Source organism: Corapipo altera, unplaced genomic scaffold, assembly GCF_003945725.1.
Source record: "Corapipo altera isolate COAL_440 unplaced genomic scaffold, ASM394572v1 66, whole genome shotgun sequence".
In the NCBI taxonomy this organism is placed as follows: domain Eukaryota; kingdom Metazoa; phylum Chordata; class Aves; order Passeriformes; family Pipridae; genus Corapipo; species Corapipo altera.
Window position 1 is genome coordinate 5,777,369 of NW_020884924.1, and position 13,605 is coordinate 5,790,973.

The window sequence follows — 13,605 nt, forward strand, 5'->3', positions numbered from 1 at the left end:
GTTGGGTTTTCTCATGCTTATATATTTCTCACATGAAGAGCATACTAATTGTTGTCTCTCAAAAAAAAAAAAAGAAAAAAAGCATTCTGAGTGTGTGGCCAGCACAGTGAGGGAGGTGATTCTACCCCTCTGCTCCACTAAGGTGAGACCCCACCTGGAGGACCGTGTCCAGCTCTGGGGTCCCCAACATAAGAAGGATGTGGACCTGCTGTAGTGAGTCCAGTGAAGAGCCACGAATGATAATCAGAGGGCTAGAACACCTCTTCTATGACGAAAGGCTGTGAAAGCTGGGGTTGTTCAGCTTGGAGAAGAGAAGGCTCTAGGGAGATCTTATTGTGTCCTTCTAATACTTAAAGACTAAAACGGGGACAAATTTTTAGTAGATTCATAGTTTTAAAGAATGATAATTTAGATTGGATATTAGGAAGAAATTCTTTACTATGTGGGTGGCAAAACATTGGCACAGGATGCTCAGGGGGAAGGTAGTTACCCTATCCCCAAAAACATTCAGAGTCAAGTTGGATGGGTCTCTGTGCAACCTGATCTAGTGGAAGATGTGCTCACTCATTGCAGGGAGGTCGGACTAGGTGACCTTTAAAGGTCTTTTCCAACCCAAACCAGAGCTAAAATAGCCCAAGTGTCACAGTGAATATTGAAGACCCCGAGAATTGCAGCCAAGTGTGAAAGTTATGTCTTAAGAACTACTGAGCATTGAAGTGGTTCTAGATACTCGTATTCATACAAGGAATGCTTTCTGAGGACCATGGAGCTTTTTTTTTTGTAAAATAGAATAATTCCTGAAGGAGTCTGGTGATCTCTCAGGATAATGTCCCTTACTTGCCTCTCTCTACTTAGCCTGAAGGCCCACAGATCAGATATTTATCTGGAATATCTCATGTTCAGGAACACGTTGCCCAAGAGATGGAACGTAATAAAACCATTATTTTTAATATTGATACGTGTTCCCTGACTAGTGTACAGGGTCACTGTTGTATGAATGGGTCAATAAAACAAGGTACAAAATTGCAGGCTGAAAAAAGTGCTGAGCTTCATAAAAGGATAGAATAGCTATATCTTAACCAATTGTGCATTCACTCTCGTCTTTGATCTAAAATGTCCATTTTTTTATTGACTTCTAAAGTATGCATTTTTTCCCAAGGCAGAGAATGTTGATAACTGATACAAAGGTAAGAGTTAACTCCTACCAATGCTCCTTGGTGCGAGTAAGGAAAGATAGGAATTGTTGATTAAAAAATTATTTGCCACATAAGTTTGGTGTTAAAATCCTGGTTAGGGACTTCTTAGAAAAAATAGTGTATGATACATACTAAAATATAATGTACATAATGAAATATTAAATGAAAATAGTTTTATTTTACATCATTTGTAGTTTGCTGCAATTTAAACAGCTTCAGATTTCTTTCTTGTTTTAACTAAAACTAAGATTTGAAACTGATGGCCTGTCTAGGCAGAGGAAATAGAATTTGTAAAAGTAATTGTGTCGCTATCAAAATGCTCTTTTCTTTTTAAATGTTTTTTACATGATATGCACATGCCCCAACAAAAGAGCAGACAGCTTAGCAGTGGCAAGACTTCTGGATGAAACCATCACGGGACTTATTTTAATTACTCTTTTAAGACCAGATTGGCTCTGAGGTGCATCTTGATGAGGACACCTGGGTATTTCAGACCAGGCGTGTAAATCCTTGCCTCTGTCAGCATACAAAATAAAAATTACAAATGAAAGGAGCAGTAACATGAGGAGAGGAGGGCAGGGGAAAGCAACAGCAGCACTAAAAGAATATGAAAAGACATTGGGGTGAGACAATTTCCACACATCACTCGATTTCTTACCGCAGCTCAGATCAATTTCATAGCAATGAACTTCAAAGACTAACTGCATCAAGTTGGTACAAAACCAGCTGAATTCTGCTGTCATCACAGTGCAGTTGACCAGATCAGACATATAACACAGGAGAGAGGTTCTTCCAGCATTCTACATAAGTCTGAGTTATGTGGACATGGAACAGGCTAGAACAGTACATTTAAAACCTTACAGTATTCATAATTGTTACGGCTACACAGAGTTGTCAGCTAGCTAAGATACTCTTTAGGGTGTTTTATCCCTTTGATTTCTTTTCTATTTTTAATTTTTGTGTTTGCCTGGGGGTTTTTTTCATCTCACTTTTGCCCTGGCTAGCCATTTTAAAGTCTCTTTCACATGTGTGCTAGAACCATGCACATGATGCAGGGGCACTTGAAATTCTTTAATCTGTGATTTAAAACTCCAAAATGATAATACAGCATGCTAATTCAAAATAAAATAACCAATGCAAGAGGGCAACTGTTGGAGTGTAAGCCTGTGCTAGTACCTGCCATTGCAAAGGCAGCTAAATGGGAGCTGGAACTTTCGCTCTGCACTTCGAAACCATGAAATTTTTCTTCCTTTCTGAGGAAGGCTATCTCATTTCTATTATGTTCTCACGTGGAGGAGGCAAAGAATTCAGAGCTAGACAGGAAAATGAATGTGTTTGGATACTCTGAAACTAAAGCTTTATGCCCAAAGGCTGTCATACCTCTAGCACCACTGGAGAGAGCAGCTGCCCTGAGATGTAGCTGTCACTTAGTCTAAGCCAGAAATGTCTAGGCAGGTTGCTAGAAACTTAATGACAGCGCTCTCTTGACTTTTGTTCTTGACTGTGGAAGGGAATATTGTAATGCTTTTATTGCCATCTATTGCCAGCAGGTTCCTAATGCCAATGTCTGCATGGTACAACTGGCAGGAAGGTCCTGTGCTTCACTACCTAATGCAGACCTGGCAGGTTGGCAGGACCAGGGCGCTCATCTCCTCAGCAGCCTTCTGGCTCAGGACACATGGCCCGCTGCCCGAAACCTGGCATAGGAATTTGAAGAAAGAGAATGCTGATGTTCAATTTCTGAAATTTTTTTGGGCACCTGGATGACCTGTCTTTTCATTTGCACTGACAGCCCCATCCTTTCTGGCAAAGACAACAGAAGTAGGTGTTTAGTTCACTTCAGCAGGGACCATCATGTGGCTCACAAGTTACATCTCAACCTGCATTTAGCTGCTGATCTGCCCTGGCCTTCCTGCTCTTCCTAGAGCACCTTGGATCCCCTGGGGCAGGGGAATGCCACTTCCTGGCCAGTGGCAGGTGACAGGCACAGCAGCTAGATAGCTTCCAAGCAGGTTTTGATTTGTGCATGAGTGGGGCTGAGTGCCCTGCTGCACTGGATGGCAGAGGAGCGGGCACTGTCATCAGGAGCCACAGTGGGACCAGGACTGCTTGGTGGTGGTCTGTGCTGCTGAAACTTCATTTATGAACTTCAATTATTTCTGCTTTTTAATCTATTTTAAAAGCAAAAACTTTCCTAGACAGTAGCAAGTAGAGGGAGGGTTGGGACAGAGTGGGTCAAGCCAGCCCGACATTACCAATGCTGTGTATAATCAGAGCGTGGGCACTTAGAAAGTTTAATCATTTATTTGGGCCCTTACTTTTTTTTTTTTATTTCCCAAACAAACCTTCTTGATTAATGCTTTGAAGTTTCATCTTTCAGTTCTTCAGTGCACATCTTTAACCAGTTTTAGAAATTTCCATATCCAAAAGACTTTAATGCTTCAGGCTTTCTCAGTCAGAGGGAAGACTATGGGAGCCCTCTCCCCTCCCCACAGGGCATTGTCACTCACCCCCTATTTTTCAGCCTTTTTTGTTCGGAAATGTATCTAGTTTCCCTCTGAATTCTTTAAAGCTCCTTACTTCAATGACAGACGTGGGTAACGCATTCCATATGCTCTCTTCCCTTTGGTCCGTGAGCTCTTCCCATCTCTGCCTCTGATGCAGGGACGTGCCAGACCCCTCCCGTTGCCACTTAAAAGCTGAGAAGCACCCTTGGTTCTTTAATAAAATTAAACAAAATTAATGTTGCTTCACACACTCTCTCTCTTGAGCCGTACGCAGCCTCACATTGCTCTGCTTAGGTGTTTGCATATTGTCCTGCATTGTTTCATCCATGCCAGGATATTATTTTTACAGCTGGCCATGCCTTCGATAGAAGGAAACATGAGAGTTTAAAGGCAGGAGAGGGAGTGATGGTGGGGGTGCCTCTGCAGCTGCCTGCACCATCCCCACGTGGGGAGCTGTGCTTCCCTGACCCGCCAGGCACAGCACCAGCGGGGTGTTCTCTCAATAAAGGATGAGGGAAAAACAAGCTAAAACTGATGCAAAAATGAGCAGCTGGCATCAGCAGGGCCTTGGGAGCACTAATGTGTCTTAACGAGCCTGCCCAGCCTCCCATGGGGCCTCTGTCCACCTTCCCCTGGGCCCAGCAGCCCTGGTTCAGCTCAGCCAGGGGCTTTGGTGCTGCTGGAGTGATGCTGTCCCTGTGCCTCATCCCAGCTGAGTGATAGCCAGGTCTTTCCAGGTGGGTGTCAGACCCATGTTTTATGTGCCTCCCTCTCCTGCTGCTCCTGCCCAGACCCCCTGGGCCTGCCCCATTGATACACTTGGTCTGGGGCTGTTGATGCACCTGTGCCCAGCTCCTGGCTCTGCTGGGGAAGCTGTGGGGTGGCTGGGGTCCCTCTTCCTTGTGAGGCAGCCTCACTCTCCTGCACTTCTCTGGCAAGCATCTCTTCATCTTGTGTGAGATCTTTTCTGCAACATGCTGTCTGAAAACCCACAACAGCCAACAAATAAAGATAGAGGTCATCCAGTCTGCAGAAGACACCATTTCAAGTGCTTGACAATTGCAGCAAAGCCAAAGAGCAAAACACAGCTTGGGAGAGGGAAGAAGACGTGGAAAGACTCAGACTAAAATGTAGCTAATAGAGTCACTAAATATGGTTTATTTAAGGCTGGTTGAGGTTCAAATTCAGTCCCAGGTATACTCTGGAACTAATTTCTGTCATGCGACAAATGGAAAGCCAAAGCAATGCGGTGCTGGTTGAGCCAGCTGGGTCCCTCCAGAGAAGCAAACAGGGCTTTGCAGCCACACTTTTACACGAGTATTTTTGCAGCAGTGCGGAAGCCATTAAACTGTGTGGTTATGGATTTCACCGCTCATTTGAGACCTATTAAAATAAGGTATTACAGCACACGCCTGAGGCAGCTGGGACAGGTGAAAGAGGGCAGATTCAGCACTGGACTGCCATTGCCTTATCAAAGGAAGCAAAATACATTTCTCTAATTTACAGATACTGTAGTCTCAGCAAAAAACTCACTTGCCTGCATTTGTCAGCACTTGGGGTCTAAAATGTCACTTTTCCCTCCCTGAGACAAACAAGCAATAATCTCATAGTACTGCCTCATGAATGTGAATGCAAATGCATTGAGTGGGGGTTGTTTCATTCCCAGAGATGTTCCAATCCTACAGGCACCTTGTTCCCAATCTAGGGCTTTGCCTGCCCTTTGTTTTATCTGCGGATAAAATAGAGCGGCTCCGTCTGGGCTCTCACCAGTGGGGTGTGCAATAGCACCTGGGAGGAGCAACCTAGGCTCAGCTAGGCACACTTATCCAGAAGAAAGGCAAGATCATTTTTCCCTTCATCTCCACTTCCATTTTGCTGCCTCTGTTGGGTCTCATCTAATTTTTAGCCACAAACTCTACTGTGCTACCACCTCCCATGTTCTTGCCTCACTTTGCTACCAGTGAGGCAATGGGGCCAGCCACAAAATCCCTGCTTCCAGGCCTGCCACTGGGTAGGCTGGACAGTACTTTCTCTTCTCAGTTATGCCATTTTCCTGTGTTTTCCCTCTGTTTCATCCCTCTGGACATGCTGTATGCTGCTGTTTGCCTCAGTGTGTCCACAAAGACCTTGCTTCATCCTGTTGTTTTGGGTTTCATTGGCTGTAAGTTATTTCTCTTTTAACTAGTTTATGTATTTTTATCCTGTGTTGTTTATTATACCATCATGTTATGTTTGGATGATGTCATGTTGTGGCTCAAAGAGCTTTAAAAGTTCAAAAATGTAACCGGAGACAGATTCTTTCTGGATTCATTTTCTTCTGATCATCAAGCAGATTGTCCTTGTCCTCTCCCACGTGGGGAGCACCAGTTACAGAGAGGAGACAAGGCCTGCCTGAGCCCAGGACATGGGGTGTTGGACAGAAGTTTCAGTATGGTTTCTGTCCCTTTCGATATTTAAGTGGAAACTCAGGCATAGGCGAGTTCATCACTTCAGTGGTCATTGGAGTTAAGTGTGTGCCAAGAGGATGGCAAACCTCTAGACTGGTATGGCATGCAGCGGAAATGCACATGTATTCAGGATCCTTCTGCTGCCACAAGAGACCAAAGCAGAGCTGAACTTCGCTATGCTACAGCCCATGGGAAACACGAGGTTTAGACACAAGCAGTGGCAGAAATCTCACCCAGCACAACAGGCAGATCTCAGTGACTCAGCAGTGCCCTCGTCCTGCTTCCTCTACCTGGAAACTGGCTTTTTCTCCTCCCTGAGGTACTTGGGGCAACTGCTTGTGGCAAAGGATCTCTGAAGCTGAGAGCTGAACCCTCATCAGTGCTGAGGGTTGAGGCTCTCCTCCCTGGATAGGCTTATCTCTTTCTTCTGTCACAAACAAAATCACAACTTGTTTGAAGATAGGCTGAGAGTATTTCTCCTTTCCTCCCTGATTTCATGTCCTTATGCTGAAATGCCAGCTGAAATCAGAACAGCAGCAAAAAGCTTCCAGATTAATGTACGCAGACAAATTGCAAGCTAAGAAACTTAGTTCACTCCTTCCCTGTCCTTGCCTTCAAGGCTTTTGCTGGCATATCTCAATGATCCTTGTGGGTCCTTTCCAACCCAAAACATTCTGTGATTCTGTATCTCTTGCAGCTCCTAGTGAATGCTGGTGAGGTGGGAATATGTCTCCATCTCCTGCCCCAACTCAGCTGAGCTGCCAGCTCTTAGAAATCCCCTAGGACTGTGGTTCAGCTGGTGGCCTTTCATTCCCACCACTGATACATGCAAGTGCTCTCTGTAAGCTGGCTAAACAAGAACTATAGTAAATGCCACTTTGAGATTCATCATGGCAATTCCTTGACAAGCTGCTGTCTTCTCCTGCTGTACTTAATGCTGTCTCTGTTATTGTTGTAGGCAGGGGTCTCGATTCAAGTAGCCCACACATAGAAGTCTAGCATCATTTGAGGAATTTGGCACACCCCAGCAGGCCTCCAGCTGCCTCTCCAGTATGTCTCCTGTATGTCTTGAGCCTTATTTTCTATCTTTGCGTTGCTGTCACAATTAGCTATGAGTGGCTTGAGTGTCAGTGAGACACCCCACTGCAGGCAGCTGAAGTAGGCCCTTGCTGCATGCCCTTTACAGTGGGAACAATGGGCAAAATTAACAAGTATCAATTAAGATCAATTGATTATCAATTTTTCCTCTCTGTTGTGCTGGCTACAAGTGGAATTGCATCCAAAACCAGGCACACCCGCTGAAGGTTGATAGCCAAGTTTGGCGCTACTGTTTCTGATGGGAACTCCTCTCTCCCTCTGGTGCTGTGCGCTTCTCTTCTCTTTCTACTGCTCTTCCTTTGCTCTGAGCATGTCCCTTATGAGAGGGTGAATACAGCCATATATGTCACTCCCTGTCCTGCCCAGAGGGGAAGCTGTCCTGTTCTGCAAATGTCCAGCCATTGGGATGTTTGTGGTAGTGGGCTTTTTTCCTTCTCTTTTTGAGCTTACAGACTGTGCCTCAAGGACTTCTACATGCCTATAGCATGTAGAGGGGTCTTAAAATTCAAGTTATCTGCACACTTAAGATTTCTCTATATAATTGCTTCCATGCCTCTGTGAGACACAGGCATGCTTTTGTCCCCCATTGCACTGATTGTAAACAGCGATATGCAATTGAAAGCATAAATCCTGTTGTGTGTAGCAGGCATTTCTCTGAAAGAAATGCATCCAACTGGTGTTAGGAGCCCAGGGCTACACCCGTGCTCCTAAATCAGGCCTGTTTGCTGGCCATGTGATGGGGCTCATAGTGCTGTTAGACCCCATGCAGCTGATCGTTCTGCCTCAGAGCGCACAGTGGCCTCCACATGCTGACTCTTGGGCATTTGCCCACGGTGTCTCTGGGACCGCTGCCCAGGCAGGTGCAGCTGGGCTCTAATAGGATGATGGTGTCGTGTGTACTTCTGATGGCCAAGGGCCCTTAGTGCACTTCCTGGACCTGTGTAGGTGCATCTCTATGTCCTTGATGTCATGAAGTGGGACGGGGTGGGAAAGTCAGGAAAGGGAAGGAGGGGATGAGAGTACCTGAGTTAGAGGCCAAATACTAGTTTAAGAAAGAGTGTGGATCTCCTCTTTGAGAGAAAACAAAACACTGATGAGTTATTCTATAGGTCATTAGGAAACAACTCTGGGTCGGTAGTCCTTGTTCTTAGGATAGATTTCAATTTCTCAGGCATCACCTTGGAACGTCATACTGCTGTGATGAGCAGGTCTCAGAAATCTTTGAGGTTTGCAGGAGATAACTTCTTGTCACAGGTACTCAGTGAGCCAACTAGGAAAGATGCCCTCCTGCATTTGCTTCTTGTGTGAATAGAGAAAAACTCATGGGGGGTGTGATGGTAGGTGGCTGTCAAGGCCACAGTGATCGTGAAATGGTTGAGTTTGTTTTTCAGTGTAATGAGAAAAAAGGACAGTAGAATTGCTACCCTGGACTTCAGGAGAACTAACTTTAAGCTATGTGGGAGCAATTTAGGAGAGTACCCTGGGAATCTGCTTCTGAGGGCCTAGGAGTTTAGAAGCACTGGTCAAATTTTAAGAATCACCTTTCAGAAGCACAGGAACAGGCAATTCCACTGTATATCACCACTGCAGAGAATGAAGGGTATAAGTGGGGATGGACAACCACCTGTACTGAAGCTTGCAGGTAGCTTGACACTGCGTGAACTGTTCTTGCTGGTCTCAGTGAGGTTTCTGCTCAGAAATCTGAGACAGGTGTTTCAAACACCAAAATGAATTCATTCTCTGCCTTAGACCCATTGCATTAACTTTCTCCCTCGTTGCTATATGTGTCAACACAGCTGCTGAGAGAGGGTCAGTGCACCCACTGAAGCTACACCGTGTGTAACAAACCAGATACCCTCTCCCCTACACTTAGTCTCTTCTTCTCCTCTCCGAAGCCTGAAAAAAAGAAGAGCTCCTTTAAGTGACATATTAAAAAAAGAGAAAATAGCTGTCCTGTAGGCAAAGCTGGCAGCTCTCTCTCACTATAAGTTGGTGGTGGTTTCTGCAAAGGCTTCCAAAATCTTTTCCTAAGAGCTTGTGCCTATAGAATGTACAGGCAGCTTTGCCATGAGCTTCGACTGAGGTGAAGCATTGGCTATGTGGTCTTGGCTGGCAAGAAACAGAGGGCAGAGTTAGCCCTGGCTTCCTGGATTGGGAAACGAGTACAACAGAAATTGGCTTTATTTCCATACTGCCTCCAGCCTGCCTCACAGAGGGATTTTAATGGTCTCACGCATGGCAACTGGTCCTGCAAACCCTGGGTTGGTGATTTTGTGAGTGGGAGCCTCAGCATTCGCTTCCCAGTCAGGATCCGTTCACCAGCGTAACCCCCCTGCTGCCAGTGCCGCTTCCTTGGCTGCGTGTGGTCCTTTTGCCGAATCCTGACATTTTTTGGTTTTGGCTAGCATCAGAATGGAGCTGCAGAATAATCGCTCTTTCACTTTGCTCTTAAATAGGCCATGCTGCTCATCTGCACAAGTGTTCTCTTCATGCATCTTGTCATTCTACCTTGCAGGCTTCTTGGAGGGGGAAAAAAACCCCAAACCACTTTATTTTTTTAAAAAGGATACCTTGTCTTCCTCACGAATTGCCCCTGCTCTGTATGATAACCAGCAATTGGACCCAAAGAATGAATACTAAGCAGCTTTGCCAAGGTGCAATTCAACTATAAGACATCCCATATACCTGGGGCTGTCCTGTAAGACCTTGCAGGCAGGGGGATTGAAGCTAGGGCAGAAGGTCACCTCTGCACCTCCACTCCACTCAAACACTTGACCTATAGCTAAAGCCAAGTTTTAACCACCGGTGTGCAAACCCCAGTAACACGGGCAGATGAGCCACAGATGCAAGTCAGTCTTCTCCAGGATGAAAGCTTTTGCTGTCAAGATGTTCAAAGGGAAACATCCTGAGGCTGAAATCTGCTGGCGTGCACTGGCTTCTGCTCCAGAGGCTGGCCACGTGCCTCGGCTTGTCTCAGACCCGCAGGGAAGGAGGGTTGGATGGAGGGAGAGCGTCCTGGGGGAAGGGTAGAGAGGAGCAAGCCAGGCTTTGCAGAGCTGGCTGCAGTGACCTGCCCTGCACCCCCGTGCCTGCCTGCCCAGACGCAAATGTGTTCGCCTCAAATGCGATAGGACTTGGCCATAGACCATGCAAAGCTCTGGCTCTACCACGAAGCACAGCACTGAAGAATTTTTCCTCCTTGCTCAAGTACTTGCCTGCAGAGATCACACAACTGGTCATGTCTGAGTTTACGTGACCTGATTATTCATTGAAACAAAAGTTGGATCAACCTTCAGTGCTGGTCAGTTTTTACTGTGATGTTTCCCCAATGCACAGAGGCCACCCTGAAGGGAACATATGGGGAAAACTGGACCATGCACCATGCTGGGCTGAAGCCCATGTCATTCTTGCAGAGGCAAGGTGGAACTAGTTACACAAAAAAAAAAAAAAAAAGGCACCTGTGCCTGGAGGGGCAAGGAAAGGAAGATGGGGTGAGGGAAGCTGTTTGGTTCACCTTGCATGACTCTACATATTTGGAGGAAAAGAGGAGTGGCACCAAATTATGGTCCAAGATCGCTGCCTCAGACTGTGCTTTGCTTTACAGGCTCACAGGCAGGGGCAAGCCCAGGTTTTGTGTTTTAACATGGTCAAGTGGAACATAGGGGCTTGAGAGACACCATGAGACTCCCGTCCAAGGCTTGCAACCTCTACCATTACTCCAGCTCACTGTAGACTTCTGCTATAGACTGCTCTAGCTCTGCTAGCATGGTAATTAGGCTGGATTTTGTCCTACTTCTCTCAATAAAAGGTTGTTTGGGAACCTCCTTACTCTGACGATTAGAAACCAGATAAGAAGATGGGAGCTGCCACGTGTGGTCAGCTGAAGGATCCTTCTGAGTATCATATGTCCAGCATTAGTCAGTAGTGTATTTACACAGAAAAAGCAAGATCTCTTAAATGTAGAGAACTTAGAATATAACCAAACCAAACAAATATTCAGCTTGTCTGGAAGAAAACACAAAGCATTTGTGAGGCCACATCTAAGTGTTCTGTGTGTAGCTGTAGGGTCCTTGGTAACAGAGCAAGCCCAACAGAAGGATGTGGTGTACCAAGGACAAGAGAGCTAGGCTTGTCCAGCCTTAAGAAGAGGAGGCTGAAAGGAGACCTTACTGTTGTCTGACACTGCCTCATGGGAAATACAGAGTCAAAGTCATCTTGGAAGTGCACAGTGAAAGGATGAGAGGCACCAAACAGAAGTTATATACAAGGAAATCCCAATTAGACACTAGCAAATAACTTTCACAAGGATGCTGGTCAAACCACCTCCTGCAGGGATGTGCAAGGCTCTCCCAGCAAAAGCTTATTCTGACTTTGAAGCTGGCTGTGCTTTGGGTAGGGATTGGGCCAGATGGTCTCTTCTGACCTTATTTATTGTGTGATTCTATGTTTTGTTTATAGATACACCTAAATTTTTTTTCATTTATATGTGTACTTGTAGTTCAGGCAGCTGTGAGTGTAATCACCATTGTCCAACAATTCTCAAAATAAGATCCCATTTTCACTTCCTTGTAGCATTACCAGATGTCATTCATTTGCGTTAAAATTACCAGTGAAGCTCTTCATCCAGCAACTTTTCTTTCAGTATGTTAATCTCTTTCCCTTTGCTGTTCCAGTTTACATGCTCTAACTGTTTCCAACAACAAGATTTCTGAAAAAGCCATGACCAAGAGCCAGGTGGTGGCTTGGAAACCAGGCAGCATCTCCAGTAGATGTGGCCTGCAGGGTTATGTGGATGATCAAGGCCCACACTTGAGCTCAGCTCCTGGGTCTCCTTTCAGTGGCAGTCCTTTTTTCCAGACAGTGGCATCAACAGATTGTGCAGGTGTCTCTCAGTACCACTGGTGTTGGTGGGAGCTCTGGTCCAACATCTCCAAAATCTAGCCCTCACCCCTAGGGGTTTGGTGCCCAGAGGAGGTGCCCCAGGTTTGGTGCCTGTGGCTCATGTGGTGGCTCTGTCTGCACACTGGGGACAGAATCCAATCTCTTGGTGTCAAGATCAATCAGGTAATTACAAACCAAGGTGGGACAGCAGATCCAAAAGGAAGTAGGTCCTTCCCCTCTGCCACTCACAGAAGTCCAATTGCTCTGAATTCACCGCTCTCTGAAGTCAACAGTACCACACTTGGTTAAAATGTCTGCAACCTCCATACTACCCTCTCTGTAATGCTTTAACTACGTCAGGTGAAAACCATACTTCAAATGAAGCTGGTGAGGCTCTGGGGCATGAGCAAACCCTCCAGCATTACTGTCCATATTGCCCTTTTTGCAGCCTCTCCTTTAATGCTTCAATGCAGAAGGTGGCACTTAAAATGGACAGTCATACTCAAAGGACCAACACTCTCATTTGTGAACCCTTCATGAACTCAGGAAAAAATCAATAAGGGAGGGATTTAAAAAGACCATCAACATCATATTTCATCTCTGTATTAGTAGATCTGCAGAGAAAGTCTAGGGTTGTTTTGCATCAGGGATAAAAAAAAAAAACTAATAAAAAAAGCAGTGTAGGATTGCCTGCAGAGGATTAGGTTTCATTTTAACACTTTAAACAAACATGGAAATCTCAGTGTAAGCTTCTCGAAGATTAAGCACTCATGAACTTGGGAAGAAAGATCACAAGGCTTGGGAAACTTTAGGATTGCTGTCTTCTCTACCACCATACAATATCCAGTGTGACCATGTCCTGTTTCATTCAAGCCAGATCTTCCAGGCTAACTTCTGCCTTCCAATTTCAGGGGAATCTGAGGACTCATACACAATTAGGAGATGTTCGCTGGGTTTTCTTTCAGTGCTGCCTGCTTATCTTCGAGGTGTTGCAAGACCTCTGGGATGAAGACTGGTCCCTACATGTTTGTAAAATGATGAGCTCTGATCTTTATTTCTCTCTTCTGAGGGTCCTTATAAGGAGTCGAGTTGCCGTATGCTGGTGTCCACACTTTGTCTGTGTCCAGAGTCACTGACCACAGCTTGAGGTCTGTGGCTTTAAAGAGAGACACTGATGTTAATGGCTCTGGTGAGGTGCAACCAAGGGCTGAAGTGAGGCTGAAATGCTTCATCATGTTATGTGACTGGTGCCAGAGCCCTGAGCTTGCTGGGAGTGGCTGACAGCAGGGCCCCGTCCAGGGCAAACAGAGCCCCACTCTGTACATGGCTCTTCACCCTTTTGTGCACATTCACAGCTTGTGTGGGAGAAGGTACACATACTAAGTGTCCCCTCCTTTTTTATTAAAAAAAACCCTCCAAACAAACTGTTGAGCTTGACAAGAATAAAAACTCCTCTCATAACATCAGACTGCGCAT